Here is a 25,413-nt window from a genome sequence, read left to right as displayed (position 1 = left end):
AGATGGGCTGAAGGGCCTCAGTTCTATAGAGTTCTATAGTTCTCAGAAAATTACATTAATCACAAGGAAATAAACTTGAGTTAAGGGTTAATTTGATTGATAATTGTTCAGTGAGTTATTGGAAAATATGAACAATTTCTCATATCTTGTGTTCCAATTACTCTAATGGAGTTCCATGCAAATCCTACTTTGACTTTCTACTTAGAAAACCATCATGTCAATAGATGACCAAGTAGGTTAAGTTCTCTGTGCCTCCTTGTATAACATCCCCACCAACATAAGGGAATTCATGACCTATAATTGATCCAAACAGAGAAGAGACATTCAAGACAGCATTGTGATCCTTGAGTCAGAAGTGCACAGAAGACCAGCCAAAATGGCACCACTCTTACATAGTCTCAGAATCACAGTCAGGCAGCGTGGAACAGACCCTCAGCCCAACTCGTCCAAGTTGCTATTCTGACCATGTCCATTTGCCTGGATTTGGTCTCTTTTCCCCTTATCCTTTCTCTTTCAAGGTGTCTGTAGGATCCAAAGGCAGGTTCCATCCCTCTCCTGTGGCACAGATTCTCCCTTCCCTGTGGTAGAGGGGGAAAACAAGTGGATCATCCTTTCCTCAGGATGTTGCCAGGATTGTATGGCTTAAATTATAGGGAGAGGCTAAGTCTTCATTCCTATGGAGCAAAGATTGCTGAGCAGTGATAATAAGATCATGAGGGGCTTGGATAGAATGGATGCTGAGTGTCTTTTTTTCTCTGACTAGATAATTCTAGCAGAGTCTTGAGGGACATGAAGAACAACCTTTGCCCTCAGAGAGCAGTTTGTATGTGGAATGACCTATAGTATCTGTCCAAATCCATTTTAAATATTGTAATTGTACCCCTTTCTATAACTTCCTCTGGCAGTCATCCAGTCCTGGAAGCATCCTGGAGAAAGGATGATCCACCTGCTTTCCCCCTCTACCACAGGGAAGGGAGAATCTGTGCCACAGGAGGGGGATGGAACCTGCTTTATCTGCGGCAGAGTCTTTGGATCCTGCATTGGCCCCTTCAGACACCTTGGATGCCATGGAAGAGAGAGAAAGCCATCCTTAACCATAGAAGTTTGCAGGCAGGCTCCCTTTCTGAATCCAGTCATGCAGAATCTTTGCAAGATTGTCTTATGGCACAGATATTTTTAATATACACCCGTTCAGCAATGCTGACTTCAGGAGCATATAAAATATTACAGTGAGAACCAAATTATAGAGAGAGCAATTTCTGTGATGTTTCTGAAAGAATGACATAAATAATATATATTTTATAAGATGTCATTGTTCATCAGAGATTGTTGTTAGAACTGTGGAATGTGGATCCACAGGAATTTCAGAATGAACTCCTTTTTCTTGAATGATATGTCAGAGTCAATTGATACTTTTGTGGTATTTTAGTTAAATCCTTATGATAATTAAATCCCAATTTTTTTCCTTTGATATCAGGGACTGTAGGAATAAGTCTTCAGTTTAGTCCAACCTTCAGCAGCTGAGAAAATTTAAATGATTCTGTGCAGACGAAAACTTGTAAGAATAAAATGAGAAATTTTTAAAATGAAGATAAATGCACTTTTCTTTAGTAATGAATATACGTTTAGTATATTAGTTTCTAACCAACAAAGCACTGTGCCAGAAGTGACAAAAAATTGTAGATAATCTAAAATAAAACAGAAAATGCTGGAAATACTCAGTGGGCTATAGCGGAAAATAGTCAAAACAATGTCGTGCATTGCAAAGCAGTGCCACCAGCAAACCTAGAATCACTACACTTGGTAACAGAGGCAGAGATTTGGGATAAATAGAAGTTTTTCTGGTGGAATATCGGTACTGAATTAGTACTGGGCCCCCCACTGTTCACGATATTCATAAATGATTTGGAGGAGTGGACCAAGTGTAGCATATCCAAGTTTGCGAATGACAATTTCCTGTCATTAATAAACTTAGTTATATTACACTTGGTTCTCTCCTCTATTGCATCCAGTTGTGGGCCCAGCACGACCCCCTGCAGCAGTCCAGTAACTATCGATTGCCCACCAGAGAAAAGCCCATTTATCCCAACTCTCTGTCCATGGTTAATACATTTTACTCCCAACTAAATACATCCTTTTCTTTTGGATAAATCTTTCAGGTGGCATCTTGATGAACACGTTCTGAAAATTTCCCTGGTTCCCCTCTTTCTACTGTGCTCATTATATCCTCAAAGAGCTTCTGAAAATTTGTCATATAGGACCAGCCCATGATGCATCTGTCTGATGGAACCATTTCTATCCAGATATCTCACTATTTCTTCCTTTATGACAGCTCCAAGCATTTCCACAACTATGGACATAAGGAAACTGGCCTATAGTTACCTGTCTTTTGTCTTAACTCCCCCCTCCCCTCACCCCAGCCCCCATTTTTACACAGAAGGTTGAAGTTTAATGAAGAAGTTGCCCCTTTAAATGAAGTAGTGAATGACAATTCTCTTGTTGCAAGCACAGAATCAAATCATAATCTGGGGAAATATTGTGTGCAGGTATCATGAAAAAGGATCAACAGAATCAAAGGAAGTGTCTCGTAGTCCTGTGATGTTTGACATGTCTCTGATATATGAGGGATTAGCTGAACTTTGCAAGGCTCTGAACATGCAATGACAGTTTTATTAAGACTTTTTATATCCCCTTTGGCCAGGGGAAGCCAAGGATGAAATGAGGAGCAACCATAAGTTGCTACTGCTATGGAGATCTTGTGCGCCATTAATTTGTGGTTCAAAGGAATGGTCCTCAATCTTTTTGTTCTTCACAGTAACATTATCCACCTCCCCACACAAACTGCTGATGATCTCCTTTAAAGAAGACCTACCTGGCATAGCTCTCGTAGTAATAGCTGCACAGTGCAGAAACAGGCCCTTCAGCCCATCATGTCCATGATATCCATTTACCAACATTTGATCCATAGCCCTCTGATGCCAAGGATATTTTTTTAAATCTATTTCTGTTCATTTTCTATCTACCTCATGAACCCACTGAAATCTTTGCACACCACTCTGTATCCACAACTCCCACATAGCATCAAGACTACAGTTTATGAATGTCTAAACTGAGAGTTGCATAGAGTTATTAATGAGCTGTAATAATAGAGGGAGAATTAGGACAGAAGTGGGGAGGGACACTAAGAGAGTGTGTGGGTCTGGGTTTGGTATATATGGCTGGGTGAGGCAATGGTGGAAATGTTGCAGGGTAATCAACTCTGCCTGCTAAGGTCACTGAAGCAGAAGATCATTTTGGATGCAACATGGTGTACCGTTTGTATCTTACTGCACATGGCAACTTGGCAAGTCACTGATGCCCCAGGCACAACTTCCATGTCTTGGACAAACACAGTTTGGGCAGAACCGAGACACAGATTTCAACCCTAACATTGGGTGCTGTCTACAAGGTGTTTGCCCGTTCTCCCTGTGTTTGTGTTCTCCCTATGATTATGCAATTTCTTCCTGGTGTTCTGATTTCTTTCCATATTGCAAAGAGGAGCAGGTTGGAAGGTTAATTGACAGCTGTCACTTGCCCCTAGCGCGTAGTCAAGTCTTAGAATGAGAGGGAATTTAAGGGAACATGTGGAGAATAAAATGGGATTAATGTCCGATTGAGGAAAACGAATGGTTGCAGTGGTCTGAAGAGTTTGTTTCCGTGCTGCAACTCTTGCTGACTCTCTGAGTTTGTTACATTCCAATCTTTACATTGCAGTCTGTGATATCAATGAGACCCTTTGGCCAAATTTCCTCTGGATGCGAACAGTGGAGAATCACTCTGAACGTCCAATATTTCATAGAAGTGTGTTCCTGGAAAGACTTACTTGACTCAGGCTCATGTTTTGATAAGTAAGTGATATTTTTCATGCCGTGAGCATTCAGTGTCTTTGCAGAAAGAAGAATTGTCGTCCTTATCTATGTGGAGCAAAAAACGTTCGATAATGCTGCCCACCACACAGGTAGATGCATAGTCAAAATTCAACTCAAACAACATGAGTAGATGGATGGATGGATAGACGTAATTGTCAAATGAAAAATAAACGAGCAGGAGTAAGCCAGTCAGCCTCTTCAACCTGCTCCTCCATTTAATATGATCCTGATCAATCCGAATGGAAACTCATTTCTGCTTGCCTTGTCCAGCTGCGATCAAGGCAGTTTCTATGAAACAAGTTGTTTTAAGAACCACCAAGGCTTCTGCTGAAGTATTAAAGAAGTGAATATCACCACTGACCACCAAGATTAAGTCAACTCTAAAACTAAATGGCGGTGCCACTGGAGCTGCTGTAACAGCAGCGCTACCACTGGTGCTGATCCACAGGGTCCTACTGCCTGGTCATGATGCCAATGGCTCCGTTTAGGCTTTAAACTTGTAAGAGGAGCCGACAGTGTATTTTTGACGTCCTGTAACCATGGAGGTCTGAGCCCAAGATAGCAATGCCTGTGCTGGACCTCAAGGGGTTGAAGTCTTCAGGGGTGCAGCACACCAACATAGGGTTTCAGAAATGGGGAGAATCGCTGAAACTCTGGAGGTGAATACATGGACTCTCTATATCTCTAAAGGGACTCTCTTTTGCTTCTCTGTCTCTTAATGTTAGTGATGTCGGGCAATGCTTTTTTAAAATTTTATTTATATTTTCACACAAGCTTGTACAGCCGTATACATGGTTAGTGCCATCACTGGCAACTCATATTCAAATTTACATATACTCCATTCAAATCCAATTTGTGTTAATCGCATTGGCAGTGGCCAGGAAGTGCATTGCAGCAATTTGGAAGTTAAACTCTAATCTCAGTATTGTGTCTTTTCCAGCAAACCCCCCCCCCCCCCCACCCTCCCCCACATCTAATGCAGGACAGCTCATCCAGACTTCAACCAACAACAAAAAAACTTTCCACACCAGGAAAATAAATAATAATTAGGGAACGGGGATTGTCACGACTCAGTGGGCGGCCATTGGGCCAATATACGTTCATGACTTTCCTTGATCAGGATTAGTACGAGGGAGGGGAGGATGCCACAGCAGGGAACGGGGAATCAATCACCGCCATTCACCTGTTTGGCACATGTATGGCTGCCAGATCCTTCGGAAGGTGTCATATTTGTTTCTCAAGTTATATGTTTCTTTCTCCAGGGGAAATGCAGCTCCGTATTTCCATGTTCCATCGTTCGATACTGAGATTAGAGTTTAACTTCCAAATTGCTGCAATGCACTTCCTGGCCACTGCCAATGCGATTAACACAAATTGGATTTGAAATTTGGACAGCTTCATTGTAAGCCTTATGTCCATTATGCTTCCCAACAGGAACAATTCTGGGTCCTGCGGGAATTGTTTACCTATAATTTTCTCTAGAGCTTGGCCTAGATCTACCTAGAAGGGCCTCACCTTGATACATGACCAAATTGCATGCACAAATATCCCAGTCACAATGCAGCATCTAAAGCATTGGTCCAAAAGTTCTGGTTTGGATTTGTTCATTTTCTGCGGCATTAGATACAGCTGTTGCAGAAAATTATATTGCACCAACCTGTACCTTGCATTGATGACCGTGTTCATGCTTTCTCGGCATAAGTCGGACCAGCATCTCTCATCAATTACAATACCCAAGTCCGACTCCCATCTTTCTCTCGATCTATGGAGGCCTGATTGGGTCCATCTGACTGGAGCAGGAAATACATTACAGGAATGAATTTTTTTCCACTCCATCTTCGAATCATGGTCTCTATGGCACTGCACCAAGGTAGGACTGTACTTGGACCCAATACTTCCCGTAAAATAAAAGATCTTATTTGAGGATAGCAGTGGAATGTCTGATTTGGCAAGTCATATTCATTTTTGAGCTGCTCAGATAACATTAATTGCCCCTGCTCGTAACAGTCTTCGATGCACCTGATGCCATTACAGCACCAGGTGTCCAGGATCTTGTTACCTACCGTTAATGATATTAATTTATTAGGAGTCAGGGGCATTTTTGGGGACAGCCCCACTTTGATGTTCAGATATTGGTTAATTTTGTTCCAAATATTAATCACTTGTTTTAATATGGGGCTGCCCTTCTTTCCTGACAGCGATTTAGTGACCCATTTATAAATAAAGTCCTCTGCCATCCTCTCGCCCACCAGGTGCAGATCAATTTGTGCCCTGGATGGTACACCTCCTCCCTGGAAGATAGAGGCGATGTATCTCGACTGGGCTGCCCAATAATATTTTTTTAAGTTTGGCATCCTCAGTCCGCCCAGACTATAATCCCATGTTAATTTTTCCAGAGAGACCTTTGTCACCTTACCATTTCAGAGAAACATTCTGACCTTGTGTAGCAGCTGTTTGAAGAAACCCCGGGGCAATGCCACAGGCAATGTCTGAAAAAGACACTTGGAATCTTGGCAACACATTCATTTTGATGTTGTTAATCCTGCCCATTAATGTTATGGGCAGGGCCATCCATCTGTTTGTCCTCCTCGACTCTCTCCAGCAAGGGAGTGTAATTTAACTTGTAAAAAATTATTCAAGTTGCCATCAATATTAACTCCTAGGTATCTGAAACCCTCCTGTGGCCACTTTAAATTGCTATTTTCTTTAAGTTGGCTATAATTCCCCTCGGTGAGTGGCATCACCTCACTATTTCCCTAATTGATCTTATACCCAGAGAGTTTCCCATCGACCTCCAGTGCCACGTGCAGTCGAGATAAAGAAGTTGCAGGGTCTGTCAGATATATCAGCACGTCATCAGCAAATAAGTTGATTTTGTGCTCCTCCTGGCCCACTCTATAACATTTAATGTCTGGGTCCTGGTGAATGGCCTCAGCCAATAGTTCCATGGCTGTCACGAAGCGAGCTGGTGAATGTGGGCTCCCTTGTTTACTAGTTCTGGAAAGTGGGAAAGCTGAAGAGATTTGTCCATTTCATCGCAATCTTTGCCTTGCACGCATGGTAGAGCGCCCTAATCCAATTTTGAAATGTTGGCCCTAGCCCCACTTTTTCCAGCACTTTAAATAAAAATTCCCACTCCAGTCTGTCAAAAGTCTTCTCTGCATCCAGGGAGACAGCCAATCCTCTCTCATTTCAGGTTTGTGGCACATACATTACACTCAACAGTCTGCCAATGTTGTCCGCTGCTTGCCTCTCCTACACAAAGCCTGCCTGGTCTTTGTTTATTAATTTCGGCAGATCCAATGCCAATCTGGTTGCCAGGACCTTGGGAATAATATTGTAATCAGTATTCAGCAGAGAAATTGGTAAGAGGAGGGCAAAAATGGGTCTTTACCCTTCTTCAAGATCATCATAACAATTGCCTTTGTGAATGATTTCCAGAGGGTCCGAGTTTCCCTTGCCTGGTCTAACACCTCCATATACAGAGGCATTAGTAAATCCTTAAGTTCTCAATAAAACTCAGGTGGGAATCCATCATTTCCTGGAGACCTGCCAGTTGGTAGCACACTCAATGCTTTACCCAGTTCTTCCTCTGAAAGAGGAGGGTCTAGTCCCACCTGATCCTCTGGGCTTAAATTTGGGAGATCCAATCTGGCAGGAAACTCATCCATTTGGTCAGGATCCACTGCCAATTCAGATTTATACAGTCCTTCATAAAATTCTCTGAAGGTCTTATTAATTTCCTTTGCTTTATATGAGATCTGGCCACTCCTTGTTTATATTGCATTGATTGTTCTAGAGGCTTGTTCTGTGCTTGACTGCCAAGTGAGGACCTTGTGAGCTCTTTCCCCCAACAGAATACTTTTGCCTCTACCTCTTGAGGGCCTTCTCCATACTATATGTCTGAAGTGTATCATATTCCAATTTCTTGTTCATAAGAGCTCTATAGTGGTCCTCTGAATCTGATTCCTGGAAGTCCTTCTCTGATTGGGTGATGTCCTTTTCCAATTCCTCCACGTCCCTCATATAATTTTTCTTGACCATCTTTGTGTTCCCAATTATCTGGCCCCTTAAGTATACCTTAAGGGTGTCCCATAGAAGGATTTTATCTGGAGTAGGGGAGCAGTTGTCCTCACAGAACAGGGCTATTTTGGTTCTTATAAAACTATAAAACTCTGATATTTTCAACAACAGTGATAAGATGCCACCTGTATGCTGTTCTTGCTTATCTGGCATTTCTATGGTCAGAACCAGGGGAAATGGTCAAAGTGGAGCCTTGCCACACACTCAGCTTCAATGATCCTACCCTCTATATGGGCTGAAGCCAGAAAAAGAGTATTCTAGAGTAGGAATCATGTTGCTTCAAGTAAAACGAGTAATCCTTCACTCTTGGATACTTTTTCTACCACATATCTATCAAATTCAGCTCCATCATGCAGTCAGTGGTGGCTTTTCCCGCTCTAGTCCTAGTTATTCATTCTGTGGACTTATCCAGCACAGGATCCAGACATAGATTAAAGTCACCCCCGATAGAATATTTTCATTTGCCTCTGCCAATCATAAGGAAATGTCCTGTATAAATTTTTTATCATCATAGTTGCACATTCACTAGGGTCCAAGGTTCTATTTTTGACTCCAGAGGGGCTCCCCTCTGAATTGCCCCTTTTGCTGCTGTCCCTAATATTTTTTCATGATTTTGAAAATATTTTAACTTTATCAGGAATGACCGAGGCCTTTGTCCCAGTCCTGGCTGAGGGATTGGGGCTCTAAAAGCACTTTCTATTTTAATGGTGGTTCCCAGCGCCTCCTTTCTGAGTACTTTGGGGATCCATTTAGTTAGGAACTCTATAAGGTTCCCCTCCTCGAGTCTTCTTTCAATCCCACTAATTTAATGTTTCAGCATTTTGTGAAGTTCTCCAGGAAGTCCAGCTTCCCCCGTACTTCATCTCTTTCTTTAAGGAGACCTTTAATTTCTTGTTCCATTGTAGCAATTCTATCTTCCTCTATCCCCAATATCTCTTCTAGCTCTGTCACCCTGCCAGTTATATTCACCAGGGCCCCCTCCATCCTGTCCAATTTTTCTGACATGTCTCTGGCCCTTCTATCCACTACCTTCTCCAACCAATTTTCCATTTGGGTCAGATTCTGTAAAATGTCTCTTAAGGAGGGCTCCGGGTCCTCTCCTCCATTTTCTATAGCAGCCTGGCCTTCCGACCTCTCCTGGCCTCGTGGCTGTGTCCTTCGTTCTCTCGACTGCCACCGTTGCTGCCATCCTACAGACCCACGTTGGCGACTTGATGGTTGTCTTCATTACCGTTGTTGCTGTCCCAGCAAGCCCGCTCTGCATCCTTGTCAAATCCGAGCTCCCGCTGGCTCCACTCAAGCCCGCCGATTAGCGCGCGAACTTGTGAGTTGCGAGGGGGAAGCAGCTGTTCCCTCTCGCTCCCCTTCTCCTGTCCAGGGCCCATACTAACTTCTCGGTTATATGGGACCGTTCTTCCCTTCTGGCAGCAGCCTGATTGTGGGACTCCCATTGGCGCTGGGGTCGGGGAAGTGCATCTTTTTCTGCAGCTCTTGGGTCAGCATTTCCTTTTTTTTCAATTTTAGGATTTTTTAATGCTGTTTTCTGATCTAGGTCTGATAACTTCTAGGATCTGCGACCTTCTAGACACTCACCCAATGTTGGGCAAAGCTAACAGTAACTCTTTAGCAGGTATTGAGAAGGAGAAGCCTGGGACAATTTGACAGGAAAGTGACCCAAAGAGGGCCTCAGTGGCTAAAGGACCCACCAAGACTGCAGCAATTTGGTGATCTGCTGTCAAAGAACTCGCACTGGTCTGTAGGCTGCCGGAGACTTGTGGCTGAAGGACGCGCACAAGCTGCAAGCTGCTGGCAGCTTGCAATCAAAGGACTCACACTAGTCTAAGGGCTGGTGGAGACTGGCTCATGGGAACTAGGTATCAGAAATGAGATTCGAGAGGGTGCTGAGGGCAAGAGAAGCCCCTGAAGGCTACCAAATCATATCCAATATATATTGGACTGCCAATGGATTGAACACCGGTCCCAGCAGATATAGTCAATAGAGGGACAGGAGACCCCAGTGATCTTCTCAGCAGTTTTAACTGCCTTCCGTACTGACCACTGATCTGATGCTTTGCAGCTACAATACCACACTAATGATGAAGCCAGCCAGGACACTTTCTATTGTGCTCCTGTAGAACATTGTTAGGATGGTGGCCAGATGCCTTTACCTTCCTCAACCTCCTCAGGAAGAGTAGGCGCTGCTGATTATCATGTCAGGAATGGTTCAATGGATTTTCTACTCTAGAATCATAGATATACAATGCAGAACGAAAGCACTGTGGCCCATTATGCCTCTGTTGGCTTTTTTCCCCCATCTACCATTTGCCTGTTTTAGGATTGCCTCCTTCTGTGCCTTACTTGTACAAGTGAATTTCTAAATGCCTCTTAAATGTAGTGATCTTACCTGATCCCACCTCCTGCTCCAGCAACACATTCCACTTATCAACCACTCTCTCTGTAAAAATGTATCCCCCAGATCTACTTTAAAGCTTCCACATCTCACTTCAAACATCAGTCCTCACATTTTGATACATCAACCACGGGGAAAAGAAGATTTTGATTGCCCTCCCCCAATCTTTGCCTCTCATAATGTTCTGTTCTTCTGTCAGGATACTGTCAGCCTCCTTTGCTTCAGGGAAAACAGATGCAGTCGATACAATATCTTCCCATAGCTAATGTCCTCAACCAGGCAACAACCTGGTGCATCACCTCTGTACTCTCTGCGCTGAAATAGCTTCACAGGCAGAAAAATCAGGCAGCAGATTTGGCATGTGGAAACAACAGGATATTATACTTCATTTTCCAAAGTGGTAAACATTTACAAGTGATGAAGACCTTTCATTAGTGACTGGGCTGGGTTGAAAACAATGCACAGAAGTTTTCCTGAATGAAACTAACATAAACCACCTGCAAACCAGCAGTAGCAAATGGAATCTTAAAGTTAATCAGCAGACAAGGTAATTATTGGCTTGAGAATGTTTGTCAGCTTTTCTTCATGTTCCAATGAAAATTAGGAGGGGAACTTATGTCCTGCTAATTTGCAGCTGTCATTAGGTGATTATTGACCATAAAAAAGACAATTGTTGCACAGTCAGGTCTCCAATGAGGGAATCAAACACCATCTCCCTGCCACAATTCACAATGCTGACAGATAAATTGCCACGACACTTGATACTGTCAGATTGTTAGCATTTTTTGACAATAAGTGATTTTCTTTTAATTGGAGTGGTTTTTGTTTTAGGTCTTCCTTGCTGCAGAGTCCTTGGCATTTCCTGCGGGCTGTCAATCAGGAAAATGGGACAATCATTCCACAAACACCTGGAGAGAGTGGTCACTGCAAGTTGTACTGTGACCCCTGCTGTGTCAATTACCCATGGTAAGTCTGACAAGCTTTTGATAAAATTGGTTCTAAAGGAAGTGCTCTGTACCTGTCCCTTGAGAAATTTGCCTGCTCCATTCAATCAAGGAAGAAATAATATAAAAAGAGCTTTAGTCTACTCTTGAAGAGGCCATTGTCATAAATTGCTGAGGCATTTTTCTCAAAGCTCCACCATCATTGCATTGTCTTGCTCTTAATGAGCTAGTACATTCAGATTTAAGGTTGTGTAGGTGCACTTTCCATACCTTGAAAGGAGATGCCTCCCTATTTTAAAGAGATTTTTCATCCCTCTACCCCACCAATATTTCTCATGTGCCATCATTTGCGGAAGGTGTTAACCCACAGCCACCGATGAGAAGTTGGAGGAACTCCGCAGGCAAGGTAGCCTCCCTGGGTAAAATGGACAGTTATTGTTTTGGATCGGGACCCTTTATATTGACCTACACCTGCTCTCTTGTACAGGTTCAAACAATCCTCCCCCAATGTTGCAAAAATAGATATCCTGATCATTATCACATAGCTACTTTTGGAATCTTGCTACATTTAAGTTTACATCAATATTTTGCCCACAGCCTTTGCCTGCCTTATTTTTCTGTGCTCCACTTTGTCTGCAGAATCCATTGACAAGTGATCTGACATCTCTCCATGCTCAGTCACTTGCCCATCAATGGACCTTTAACTCACAGTGACTTGAGGCCACTCATAGCACAGGATCCCTTCAAGTCAGGTTATTACACATTTCCTTAAACAGGAGAGTACTGTGATGAACTTGCCTTCCCACTCCTCCTGCCCAGATGTTCTTTAAATATATTATTTAAGGTTGGACTTGCTTTCCACCAGACGGTGCAACAAGGACACAACTTCAAGCTCCTCAGGTAGCTGCTGTTGGGATGTATACAGGCAAACTTTTTAGATGTACAACACAGTAACAGGCCCTTCTGTCACCCACAGCCCATGCTGCCCAAGTACACCCGATAAACCTACATCCACATGTACATTTTGAAGGGTGAGAGAAACCAGATCAGCCATGCAGACATGGGAAGAACGTGCATACCCCTTACAGAGATTGCTGGGTGCCAACTTTGTGCATGGTTCAGGATGAAAACCAGTTAAATTTATTAAAATTTATTTTAATGATTTTTACCCCAATTTAATTTCAGGAGAATATTGCTCGACACAGCACCCAGAGCAAGTAAGGATGAACTCTAATTTATCAATTTTTTTTTAAACCTTGGGATGTCTAACACCTGCAGCAGTTTTCATTTGGCTCCAGAGGAAATAGTTACATTTCAATCATCAGATGCAAAACCTCAAACGTGGGTAAGTGAATCACAGCTAAAAGTGTGCAAGTCAATTTTCTGATTGTCTGGATGTGACCAGTGAAGCATGCAAGAGCACAATTTGTACCTCATGTTAATCTGCAATGTTTTGGGTAGAACTGGCAAAAATGCCAGGTAAGGCAGGATTTGCAGATGGTAAAACAAAATTGCCATTTCATGGTTTTTAAGAGATCATCTCAGCTGCCAACCAGAGCTCCTCTCCTTAACCCCTCCCCACACACACCCACACTCCTTTATTCAAGTTTTTCCTGATGAAATGTTGACTATCTATTGACTTCCACGGATGTGGCCCTGAGCCACTGAGTTCCTCCAGCATGTGTATTGCTCCAAGCATCTCCAGCAAATGGTTTATAAATGAAATGTACCTGAAGTATTTTGTCTTTATGGAATTTTGGTCAGCAGGAGACGCTGGCTGCTCATGAGATTTAGCACAGATTTGCATAATTTTTCTGCAGGGGTGGCTCCATTGTTTAGTGGTTTGACCTGGTTGCAATTAATGCAATGCTGAGGGTGGCACGATTGGTGTAATGGTTAGCACAAAGCCTTTACAGTACACATGTCAAACTCTGGCCCGTGGGCCAAATTTGGCCCGCGATATAATTATATTTGGCCCGCAAGATCATTTCAAAAATGTATTAGAGGTGGCCCGCCCTGCAGCGAGAGCCGATGCTGTTTTTTGGTAATGTCACCCCCACCATCCACCCCCTTCATTGCACATCCTTCCCCATTGTAACACGAGAAATTGTAACACGAGAAGTCTGTTGATGTCATCAGCCGGCAAGCCAGTTGGAAGGCTCCCCGCACAACCAGTCACTTCTCCCACCTGTCGAGCGGTGCGGCGGATTGGCGAGCGCCTGTGATTTCCTGTCAGCGCGACGGGCATGGCAGGCTGCGCACGGCCCCCGGGCAGCGCGAGCCCCGCGCGACTGGCACCGGACGGCCCTTCCACAGCGCGAGCGCACTTCTCCCGGTCGCCACGGCCTTCAGCGCTTGCACCCGCGTGGACCCCAGGGACGGCTGGTTCAGCCCTGCACGTGAAGAGAGAGATGGTGGCTGTTCGCAAAGGCTGATCAGCAGCACGCTGGGCCTGAGTGGGTGGGTAAGCAGGAGTGGGCAGAGGGTGTAGGTAAGGAGTAATGGGCAGGGGAAGTTGTGGTGGTGCGAGGGGCAGTTAGAGGGAGGGATGAGTAGAAGGAGGGGTGGATAGGGAAGAGGTAAAAGGGGAGGGGCAGGGCGAGTAGGGGAGGGGTGATTAGAGGGTGAGAGACGGGTAGAGGGAGGAACAGGTTGAGGGGAGAGGCAGTAGAGGGGCGTGTATAGGATGGGGTGGGTAGAGGCAGAGCGAGTGGAGTGAGGGGTGAGTAGAGGTTGGGTAAAGGACTGGTCAGGTAGAGGGATGATGGGTCGAGGGTGAATAGAGGCCTAGAGCCTGAGGAGTGAGCATGAAATGCTGAGTCCTGATGCAGGCCAAAATGGACACAGCCTGTGAATGCTGACTACATCTCCACAGGGACCAAATAGGTTTCCCTCAGGTCAAGCAAAGGGTGAACTTGAGCTACCTACTCCTGACCTGTAACATTATCCTCCTAAAGTTATATCCTAAAGTTTAACATTACATATGTTGAAAGAAGAGAAAACATGCAGATGTTGTTGAAAATTTTCAATAAATATTTAGTTCGGCCCTCGACTTAGTCCAAGTTTTTAATTTTGGCCCTCCTTGAATTTGAGTTTGACACCCCTGCTTTACAGCAACAGCAATTGGGACCAGAGTTCGAATCCCATGCTGTCCGTAAGAAGTTTGTACGTTCTCCCTGTGTCTGCATAAGTTTTCCCTGGGGGCTCCACTGTTCAAAACTCACTGGGGGTATAGGTTATGGGGTATAAATTGGGTGGCATGGACTTGTGGGTTGAAAGGGGCTGTTACCGTGCTGTATGTCTAAATTAAACTTTAAAATTTAATACGTTTGCTGAAATGAGTGGGATGGATTGAATGGAGTTCATCTGGTCTGTCTTTTGGTCAGTTCCATGCATTGTCAAACTGGATGTGTATGTGAGCAATATACTAAAGTTGCAAATGTTTGTGCTTTTGGGTTGCTTTAAAGAATGGTAATAGTCAAGAAGGCAAACCTGGTGCTGTACGAATGAGATGAGAAGAAATATGCAAGTCAGCCGGGTAATGAGAGAAATTTAATATTGGTGAGCACCATATCATTAGGGCTTGAAATCTTTGCTTAGTTTCGAGAGTTCCATTTTTATTTATGTTTGGCAAAATATTTGTGCATCAAGTTGCATAAAGTGCGGAGAGGGGTCACGTGATGGAGTAGTGGCCGGACGGTGAACTCCAGCCCTCTCCAGAAAAGTCGGGAAAAACAAGAGAAAATACAAAGGCACAGAAATACAAGTTAAAGATAAGTGAGTATAAAGGTGGAAAGAAGATGGAGACAAAAGGAGAAAAATCAAAATCAACGGAAAGAAGAGAGGAAGAGAAGACAACGGAGGAAAAAGGTGAAGACCTTACCTGTCTGAAGAGGCCCGCTGTGGAGAGAAGACCCCACTACCTCAGGTCGGTAGAAAAAGAACTACAACAATGGCTCACAGAGCCGAGTAAAAGTGCGCAACCGCGCATGAAAAAAAACACACCGACGGGAGGGGGGACCAGCTGGGGAGTCGATCTCCACAGCCGTCAAGGACAGCTGCAGAACACCTGCAGCAAGAAGAGACCACAGAAGACAATGGAAACAAGAAAGAAGAGGAGGAAAGGGCAGCAAAGAAACAACAGATGGCCAACCTAGAGGAAGAAGAAGAGGAAGAATACAGTGAAATAGATAAAGGGAAAGGCAAGGTAAAGGATATACTTGCTCTTGTTAGAGGATACATGGAGTCATTTAAAGAATGGCAAACACAGGAATTCAATGATTTAAGAAGAAGAATAAACAACACAGAAAAGAAAATAAATAAAATGGATATGACCTTAACAGAAATGGGGAAAAAAATGGACAAGATGGAAGAACGGGCAATAGCAGCAGAAATGGAGGTAGAAGACTTAAAAAAGAAATTGGAGGAATCTAATAAAAAAACTAAAGAGACACAAGAATTACTAGCCCAAAAAATAGATATAATGGAAAATTATAACAGAAGAAATAACATAAAGATAGTGGGCCTTAAGGAAGATGAAGAAGGCAAGAATATGAGGGAGTTTATAAAAGAATGGATCCCTAAGGCCCTAGGATGTCCAGAACTACAGCAAGACATGGAAATAGAAAGGGCACATAGAGCATTGGCCCCTAAACCACAACCACAACAAAAACCAAGATCTATTGTAGTAAAATTCCTAAGATATACTACAAGAGAAAAGGTACTGGAGAAGACAATGGAAAAAGTAAGAGAGGGCAACAAACCACTGGAGTATAAAGGGCAAAAAATCTTCATTTATCCAGATATAAGCTTTGAACTCCTAAAGAAGAGAAAAGAGTTCAATACAGCAAAAGCGATTTTATGGAAGAAAGGATATAAATTTACACTGAAGCATCCTGCGGTATTGAAAATATTTATTCCAGGACAACAAAACAGACTATTCTCGGATCCAGAAGAAGCACGAAAATTTGCAGAACAATTACAAAAATAGACTGAGGGATGAAGACGGGTAATGAGGGTAAAAATGACCACGATTGATATGTATGCGGGTAAAGATGTATAAGAGTGAATAGAGACAATGGGCATATGTGAAAGTATCTGTAATTAGAGGAAAACATAGATAGTATAGACAAGAATTAATAAGGGAAGGTAATGGAATAGAGAGAATAAGGAGGGAATTAAAAGAGTGACCTTTGTGACATATAAAAAGCGAAATCTTTTCTGGGGGGGGCTGGGTGGGGGAAAAGAGCGGTCACTGCAAAATCAGTTGACGCTTGCGAGTGGATTCGCAAATCCAAATGGAGAGGGGAGATGTGGTTGTCCGACAAGGGATAAAGGACAACTCAGGAGGGGAAGGGGAGATTGGGGATAAAGAAGATAGAAATAGGAGAATAAGGAAAATGTTGGATGTTGTAGGAATGTTGTCTGGTAAAGAGTTGAAAATAAGAAAACAGAAATGGAAAAGGAGGAAAGGTAATGATGGAAAAACGGAAAGAGAAGATAAACAAAATATAAAATGGCTACGCTGAACTATATGACTCTAAATATTAATGGAATACATAACCAAATTAAAAGGAAGAAACTACTAAATTTACTGAAAAAGGAAAAAATAGATATAGCATTTGTCCAAGAAACACACTTAACTGAATTGGAGCACAAGAAATTAAAGAGAGATTGGGTAGGACATGTAACAGCAGCATCGTATAATTCAAAAGCAAGAGGAGTGGCTATATTAATTAGCAAAAATGTGCCATTTAAAATAGAAGAGGAAATAATAGATCCAGCAGGGAGATATGTTATGATAAAATGTCAGATATATTCGGAGCTTTGGAATCTACTTAATATATATTCACCTAACGAAGAAGATCAAAAGTTTATGCAAGATATCTTTTTGAAGGTAGCTAATACGCAAGGGAACATACTAATAGGAGGGGATTTCAATCTGAATTTGGATCCAAATATGGATAAAACGGGGAAAAAAATTAACAGGAAGAATAAAGTAACCAAATTTATAATTAAATCAATGCAAGAAATGAAACTTGTGGACATATGGAGGAAACAAAACCCAAAAGAAAAGGAATACTCATACTACTCGACTAAACATAAAACATACTCAAGGATAGACCTATTCCTGTTATCAGCCCACATTCAAGGGAGAGTTAGGAAAACGGAATATAAAGCTAGACTATTATCGGACCACTCACCCCTGTTATTGGCAATAGAGCTAGAGGACATCCCTCCAAGAATGTATAGATGGAGATTAAACCCCATGCTACTTAAAAGACAGGATTTTAGAGAATTTATTGAAAAACAATTAAAAATGTACTTTGAAGTAAATACGGAATCAGTGGAAGATAAGTTTATACTATGGGACGCAATGAAAGCATTCATTAGAGGGCAAATAATAAGTTATGCAACCAAGATGAAGAAGGACTATAATCAGGAAACAGAGCAGTTGGAAAGGGAAATAATAAACATAGAAAAAAAATTAGCAATAAAGGAAGATACAACCAAAAGAAGAGAATTGGCGGATAAAAAAATAAAATATGAAACATTACAAACATATAAGGTGGAGAAGAATATAATGAAGACAAAACAGAAATATTATGAACTAGGTGAAAAAACACACAAAATCTTAGCATGGCAGCTTAAGACAGAGCAAACTAAGAAAACGGTATTGGCAACAAGGAAAAAAGACAAACAAATTACATATAATCCAAAAGAAATTAAGGAAAACTTCAGAGAATTCTATGAACAATTATACCGAACTGAAAACGAAGGGAAAGAAGGGAAAATAGATGAATTTTTGACTAAAATTGAACTACCAAAAAACTACAAATAGAGGAACAAAATAAATTAACAGAACCATTTGGAACAGTAGAAATACAAGAGATAATAAAAAATTTACCAAATAATAAGACACCAGGAGAGGATGGACTCCCAATAGAATTCTACAAAACATTTAAAGACCTAATAATCCCGCCCCTCCTGGATGTAATCAACCAGATTGATGAGACACAAAACTTACCAGATTCATGTAAAACAGCAATAATTACAGTGATACTAAAACAAGGGAAAGATCCACTCTCACCAGCGTCATATAGACCAATATCTCTGCTAAACACAGATTATAAGATAATAGCTAAACTACTAGCAAACAGATTAGCAGAACAGGTACCGAAAATGGTAAATTTAGACCAAACTGGATTTATCAAAAAAAGACGCACAACAGACAATATTTGTAAATTTATTAACTTAATTCATGCAATAGAAGGAAATAAAGCACCGGCAGTAGCAGTTGCTTTAGACGCAGAGAAGGCCTTCGACAGAGTAGAATGGAATTACTTGTTCAAAGTATTGCAAAAATTCAGTTTACCGGAGAAGTTTATTAATTGGATTAAAGCATTATATGAGGGACCGTTAGCTAAAGTGACAGTAAATGGACATGTATCAAAGCAATTTAACTTAAGCAGGTCAACGCGGCAGGGATGCCCACTATCACCATTATTGTTTGCGCTAGCTATAGAACCACTAGCAGAATCGATAAGAATAGATAATAATATAAAAGGAATAAAAATAAAAGACAGGGAATATAAAATCAGTCTGTTTGCGGATGATGTGATAGTGTACTTAACAGAACCAGAACTATCAATAAAAGAACTATATAAGAAATTGAAGGAATATGGAGAAGTGTCGGGATACAAGATAAACGTAAATAAAAGTGAAGCAATGCCTATGAATAACGCGGATTTCTCAAAATTTAAGGAGGAATCCCCATTCAGATGGCAAATGCAGGCAATAAGATACCTAGGTGTGCAAATAAACAAAAATCTAGGCCAATTATATAAACTCAATTACAATCCACTAATTAAAAAATTACAGGACGATTTAGAGCATTGGAAAGAGCTACCACTAACACTGATAGGAAGGATAAACTGTATTAAAATGAACATTTTTCCAAGGATACTATACTTATTTCAGGCATTGCCAATACAACTGACAGAAAAATTCTTCAAAGAGTTAAAGAAAATAATAAGGAGATTTTTATGGAGAGGGGGGAAACCGAGGATAGCACTAGATAAATTAACAGAATGGTATAAACAAGGAGGCTTACAATTGCCAAACTTCAAAAATTATTATAGAGCCGCACAATTAAGGTACCTATCAGATTTTTATCAAACAAGGGAAAAACCAGACTGGACGAGACTAGAATTAGATAAAATAGGGGAAAAGATACCTGAACACATATTATATAAATGGGACGAAAAATTGGTACAACATAGAACTTCTCCAGTATTACACCATCTCCTCAATATATGGAAGAAGATTCATGTAGAAAGAAATAAAATAAATTACCAAATACCAAAACTAATATTGACGCAAAATAAGCTACTCCCTTTTACAATAGACAACCTTGCCTTTAGAAAATGGGAAAAAAAAGGGATTAAAAGAATAGAAAATTGTTTTTCAGGAAGTAGATTCTTATCCTTTGAACAAATGAGAGATAAGTACAATATAACTGGAGATACAGCGCTGGCATATTACCAACTGAGATCCTACTTGAAAGATAAATTAGGAAGCAATTTGAGTTTGCCAGAGGGAAGTAACCTTGAATATGTGATTACAGATACAATGTTAATCAAAAGATTTATAACAAATATGTATATTAAACTGCAAGAAAAGGAGAATGAGGAAACAAATGGTAAAACTAAACAAAAATGGGAACAAGATTTAAATATAAAGATAAAAAAGGAAACATGGGAGAAGTTATGCTCTGGAACGATGAGAAATACAATAAATACGAGGCTGCGTATGATACAATATAATTGGTTACACAGACTATACATTACACCGCAAAAGTTAAATAAATGGGACCCAACAGTATCTGATAGATGTTTTCGATGTAAAAAAGAAAGGGGAACAACAATTCATGCAATCTGGACATGTGAGAGAGTAGAAAAATTTTGGGATGATCTCAATCAGATATTAAATAAAATAACAGAAAACAATATACCAAAGAATCCAGAGATCTTTCTCCTAAGTAACATAAAAAATAAAGAATTTGGAATTGACTTGGAAGATGCACAAAAAAGATTTGTCAAGATAGCCCTAGCCGTAGCAAAAAAATGTATTATGTCAACCTGGAAATTGGAAGATAATTTGAAAATACAACAATGGTATATAGAAATGAATAAATGTATTCCATTAGAAAAAAATAACATATAGTTTAAGAAATAATATTGAAATATTCAAACAAGTATGGGAGCCTTACATTAAATACAATAGCGAAAACCTACCGGGAACAAACATTACCTAAGTTGATGGAAGGAGAAGAAAAGAAAAGAATGGACTCAGTAGAATTTCTGGTGTATTTTTGTTGAATGACAACATTGTCTGACTGAATTAATGCAACCTAGATTGTATACCTAAAATGGATGAGAGGGGGGGGGGGGGGAGGTGGGGGGGTGGCTTGGGAGGAGGGAGGGGGGAGAAAAAGTCACTGTAAATGTGTGGAAAAGAAAAAGTGTATATCATGGCTATTGCGATTTATGGTGTGAAAAATAAAAAATTTTAAAAAAAAAAAGTTGCATAAAGTGCAACTCGATCAGAATCAGTAGTATTATCAATGATGCACTCTTGCTGATATCCTGATTACTTCTTCCACTGCTACTTTCACTCAGATAAATTGTGAAGCTCCTTCACCCCCTTCTTTCTTCCCCCACCACCCCCCCCCCACCGTCGTCCTTTTATTCATCCAACTTTTTTAATGCTGTCCTGTACATTTAATGGCTAAATGGGATTGGCCAGGAGAGTTCGCTGAAAGCCATATGGGATATACTTAAACCTAAATAAATGGAAATTTGTTCATCATAGTTGAATTTGGTTATATCAGTGAAGGAAAAACAATTTTTCTCTCAGTCATTAAGAGTAAGTTTTTTGTTGTTATTAGTTAAAATAAAAAAAAATTCAAGCATGACTTATCTTTGAACCACAGCAAATTTCTGAAACATTCAGCTTAACAGTGTTGATCCAGATTCATCACTGGTGTTTTGCAAAATGTAATCCATGTTATTCTGCTCTCTATACATTTAATCATCCACTGGTTCAGTTGTATATCACATTTGACAATATACTTGGTCTATGCTTCACCAATTCTTTATGGGATGGGATTCTGCATTCCAGTGAACTTTCAAGAAATATTCTCCCTAAATTCATTGTACAAGCTTAAGAATGTGGTCTTCAGTCAACAAGTAAGGAAAAGAAAACAGCCAGCCTTCTAAATCTTGAAACATCCAGAAAACCTCATATTTATAAACTCTGGTTTTTCTAATTCATCCATTTAGTATATTTAAGTGTGCCCCAAAGACCTTGCTGCCTACGAAGCACTTTTAAAGGATAATCACTGCCTGAGTTTTGCCAACAGGAAACCTTTACCCAAAAAAAGTCCCTGTAAATATTAGGGCACACTTGCATCAGTGGTCATAATCACCTTCTCACAGGCAGGGCTTGAACACAAGTGTGTTGGACTTCTGCTCCTGGATCCAGTGCCAGGTTGGATCTGGAGTAAGATTGGCAAACTCTTGAATTCAAATGATGATTGTGCGACTGTGAGGGGGAGGAGGGAGGGGGAGGAGGGAGGGGGAGGAGGGAGGGGGAGGAGGGAGGGGGAGGAGGGAGGGGGAGGAGGGAGGGGGAGGAGGGAGGGGGAGGAGGGAGGGGGAGGAGGGAGGGAGGGAGGGAGGGAGGGGGTGAGAAGGTAAGATAGTCATCTTTTTCACCTGATTTGTGTTTCCTTTAATACTTTTCATTTAAAAAAATATTTTTGTTTAAAACATAATGGTTCTTAAATGTTTGTTCAGAGGAATACAGAAGCATTTGGTATCTTTGGCAGACATTATGGTTCAAAAATGGGTTTGCTATCTCTATAGATTCCGTGTTTTTTTTTTGGGATGGCTCCCCTAATTCATCCACACCAAAGCCCATGTGCCAGACAAGTCACCAGACATAGTCAGGGCAGTCTCAGCCAGGCAAAGGTTCACATCAGTGAAGGTTGGGTCAATGGAGGTGAAGACCAAGTCAGGAAGGTGTCTCCCTCCATGATATTGAAGACACAAGTGTAATGTAGGCAACACAGTAGCCAATTTGAGCAGAGCAAGCTCCCAAAGCCCTGCTCTTGGTTTTGATGGCTGTCTAAATCCGAAACTGTGGTTTGAGGTGACAGTTTCCTTTTTGCAATCAGAGGCTTTACCTCCTTTGCTGTTGTGTGGATTGACCCTTTACATCTGGACCAGGCAAGCATGGATGTGAGATGGGTCATGGATAGAAATTCAGTCGGGTGTAAACCTGGGTCTGGAAAATTTTGCCTATTATTTTTAAGTCTTGTTACATATGGATAAAAGACTCACCATCAGCATTGTCCAGCATCCCTAACAATAAGAGAAAGAGAAGCAAAAGCGTGTCCCTTCAGAAACACTGAATGTTTGTGGATTCGATTCTAGCGTGAATCTCCACAATCAGTGAAAATTGGTAAGAACTTCTCCTCCACAATCACCATCAGTAACCGGAGTACCACAGGGCTGTGTTCTTAGCCCTCTGCTCTACTCACCTTACACCTACGACTGTGTGGCTCAAGACAACAAAACACTCTCTACAAATTTGCCAACAATACCTCAGTAGTGGGTTGTATAAAGGAAGGAGATGAGTTAGCATTGAGGATGGAGATTGAAAACTTGACTGAATGGTGAACCAACAACAACCTTGCATTCAATGTCACCAAAACAAAGGAGCTGATTGTTGACTTCAGGAAAGGAAAGCTAGAGCATTACAATCCAGTGATCAGAGATGGAGAGGATGAGCAAATTTTATTTCCTGGGAATCATTATCTCAGAGGATCTTTCCTGGACCCAACACACCAATGGCATCATGAAGAAAGCACTTCTACTTCCTCAGGAGTTTACGACGGTTTGGTATGACATCAGAAACACTGTCAAATTTCTACAGAAGTGTGTTGGGAAGTGTGCTGACCAGCTGCATCACGGTCTGGTATGGAAACACCAATACCCCTGAGCTTAAAGCTCTCGAAAATGTAGTGGACTCAGGCAAAACCCTCCCCACTATTGAGCACATCTACAGGGAACACTGCCGTTGGAGAGCAGCAATAAACATCAAAGACCCTCACCACCCAGTGTGCGCTCTGTTCTCACTGCTGCCATCAAGGAACAGTCACAAGACTTGCACCACTAGGTTCAGGAACAGATGCTAACCCTCCACCATCAGACTCCACAGAGACTCAATTAAGGACTCTTACTTGTGCTGTTACAGAGTTCTGTGTTGTGTATTGGCCTATGTGTTGTGTGGTTTTATGTTAAGAAGTGACAGTTTGCCTTAGAGAGCCAAGGTGAAGGTGGACTGCTGAGAGAGTTGGAGACAGACTGAGCATGTGCAGAAAATGAAAATAAATTCTGGACTTGCATGATAAACCACCATTAGGGGTGCTGTGGAGTGGAAGAAGGCCAAGAGCACGAGTTATGGTCTGGAGGACAGTTTAGAATGTTGGGATTTCAAAAAAGGATGAACATTCCAAAGGCAGCCAGAAGGATTCGGGCAAAGCCAGTTGTTCCTCTCTCTGCAAGCAACACAAGACAACTTCGAATTTTGTGCTCTCTCTCTCTCTCTCTCTCTCTCTCTCTCTCTCTCTCTCTCTCTCTCTCTCTCTCTCTCTCTCTCTCTCTCTCTCTCTCAAAGATCATTTGGGTTCAGTTTACCAAACAAACTGAATTTTGTTTATGATCTTTGCTTCGGTTGAGATTGAAGTTTTGTGAGTCTTGTGTGTTTTGTGTATGTTTTGTGTCTAAGTTTTTCTGTGGGCTGGTTGGAAATATAACTTAGACTTTAATTACATATGTTATATTTAGGCTGGGGAATTTATTAGTTTTACACTGTTATAGAAATTTGCATAGTAATCAGTGGGCATTGTTATAAAAGGGGGGGATTTTTAAATTAAAGTTTGAAGGTGAATTTTTTGTTAATAAAATAATTGTTCATCTTTACCCCTGTGTGATATGCCTTCTTTGTGGTTGATGGTTTGATCTTCTAACAGTGCACCTCATTGATTTTCTTTTTATTCTCTGTATTATATAGTCAGTTTGTTTGCATTTTTATCTATTTACAGTGCTTTGTTTGTTTACATGTTTTACACTGTGTAGAGTTTATTTTTTGCTGTACCAATTAGTGGTAATTCTGCCATGCCCACAGGAAAAAGGAATCTCAATGTTGTATGTGATGTCGTGTATGTACTCCAACAATAAATCTGAATCTGCTCTCGCAGCCTCTCAAGCTGCACAGACTCCAGTTCAAATCATTGGTAACCCAAACCACTGGTACATTCAGGAACCCCTTCAGTGCCCGGGACCCTTCAGAAGCCTTTTTGTGCCCTCAGCACCCTCTTGAATCCCAATTCCGATACCTGGTTCCCACGAGCAAGTCTCCAGCAGCTGCAGACTAGGGTGAGTCTTTCCACCTCAAGTCGCTGAGAGCCCATGGCTTTCTGGTCCCCTGTCCTGGTCACCTTCCTTGCAGGGTCGTCTCCCAGACCTCCTTCTCAATGGGGAGGTGTTCTCTCCATTTCGGGTGCCCTGCACCGGTCTGTTACTCCCCTGGTGTCTGCAACCCATTGTGGTATGCTGCCCAGCATTAGCACTGCCATCTTGGGCACTGACCTCCACGGTTGCATGATTTTAAAATTAAAATTACCATTGGCTACTCCAGCAGTCTGGTACGAAACTGTCGGCATCTCAATCAGGGCACCTTTCCCTGCTCTCCCAGGTCAGCACAAGCAGGAGTGATCCCATTACTGCAGCTCTGGTATTGTTGACATTTTATTTCCTATATTCTCATTTTAATAAGTCCAGTTCTGTTTTTATAGTTTTGGCAATGATGTCTGTGTTTTGAAGAATCATTTTAGTTTTAGGATTTGATTAGAATTATGATCTAGTGTACCGGAAGAAATTCAATTTCTTTTCTATCACTTTTTTTTTTAAAAAAACTACATTTAAAAAAAAAAAAAAAT

This window comes from Narcine bancroftii, chromosome 2 (assembly GCF_036971445.1).
Source record: "Narcine bancroftii isolate sNarBan1 chromosome 2, sNarBan1.hap1, whole genome shotgun sequence".
In the NCBI taxonomy this organism is placed as follows: Eukaryota; Metazoa; Chordata; class Chondrichthyes; order Torpediniformes; family Narcinidae; genus Narcine; species Narcine bancroftii.
The sequence above is the reverse complement of the archived record's forward strand: the minus strand, read 5'-3'. Positions refer to the sequence as shown.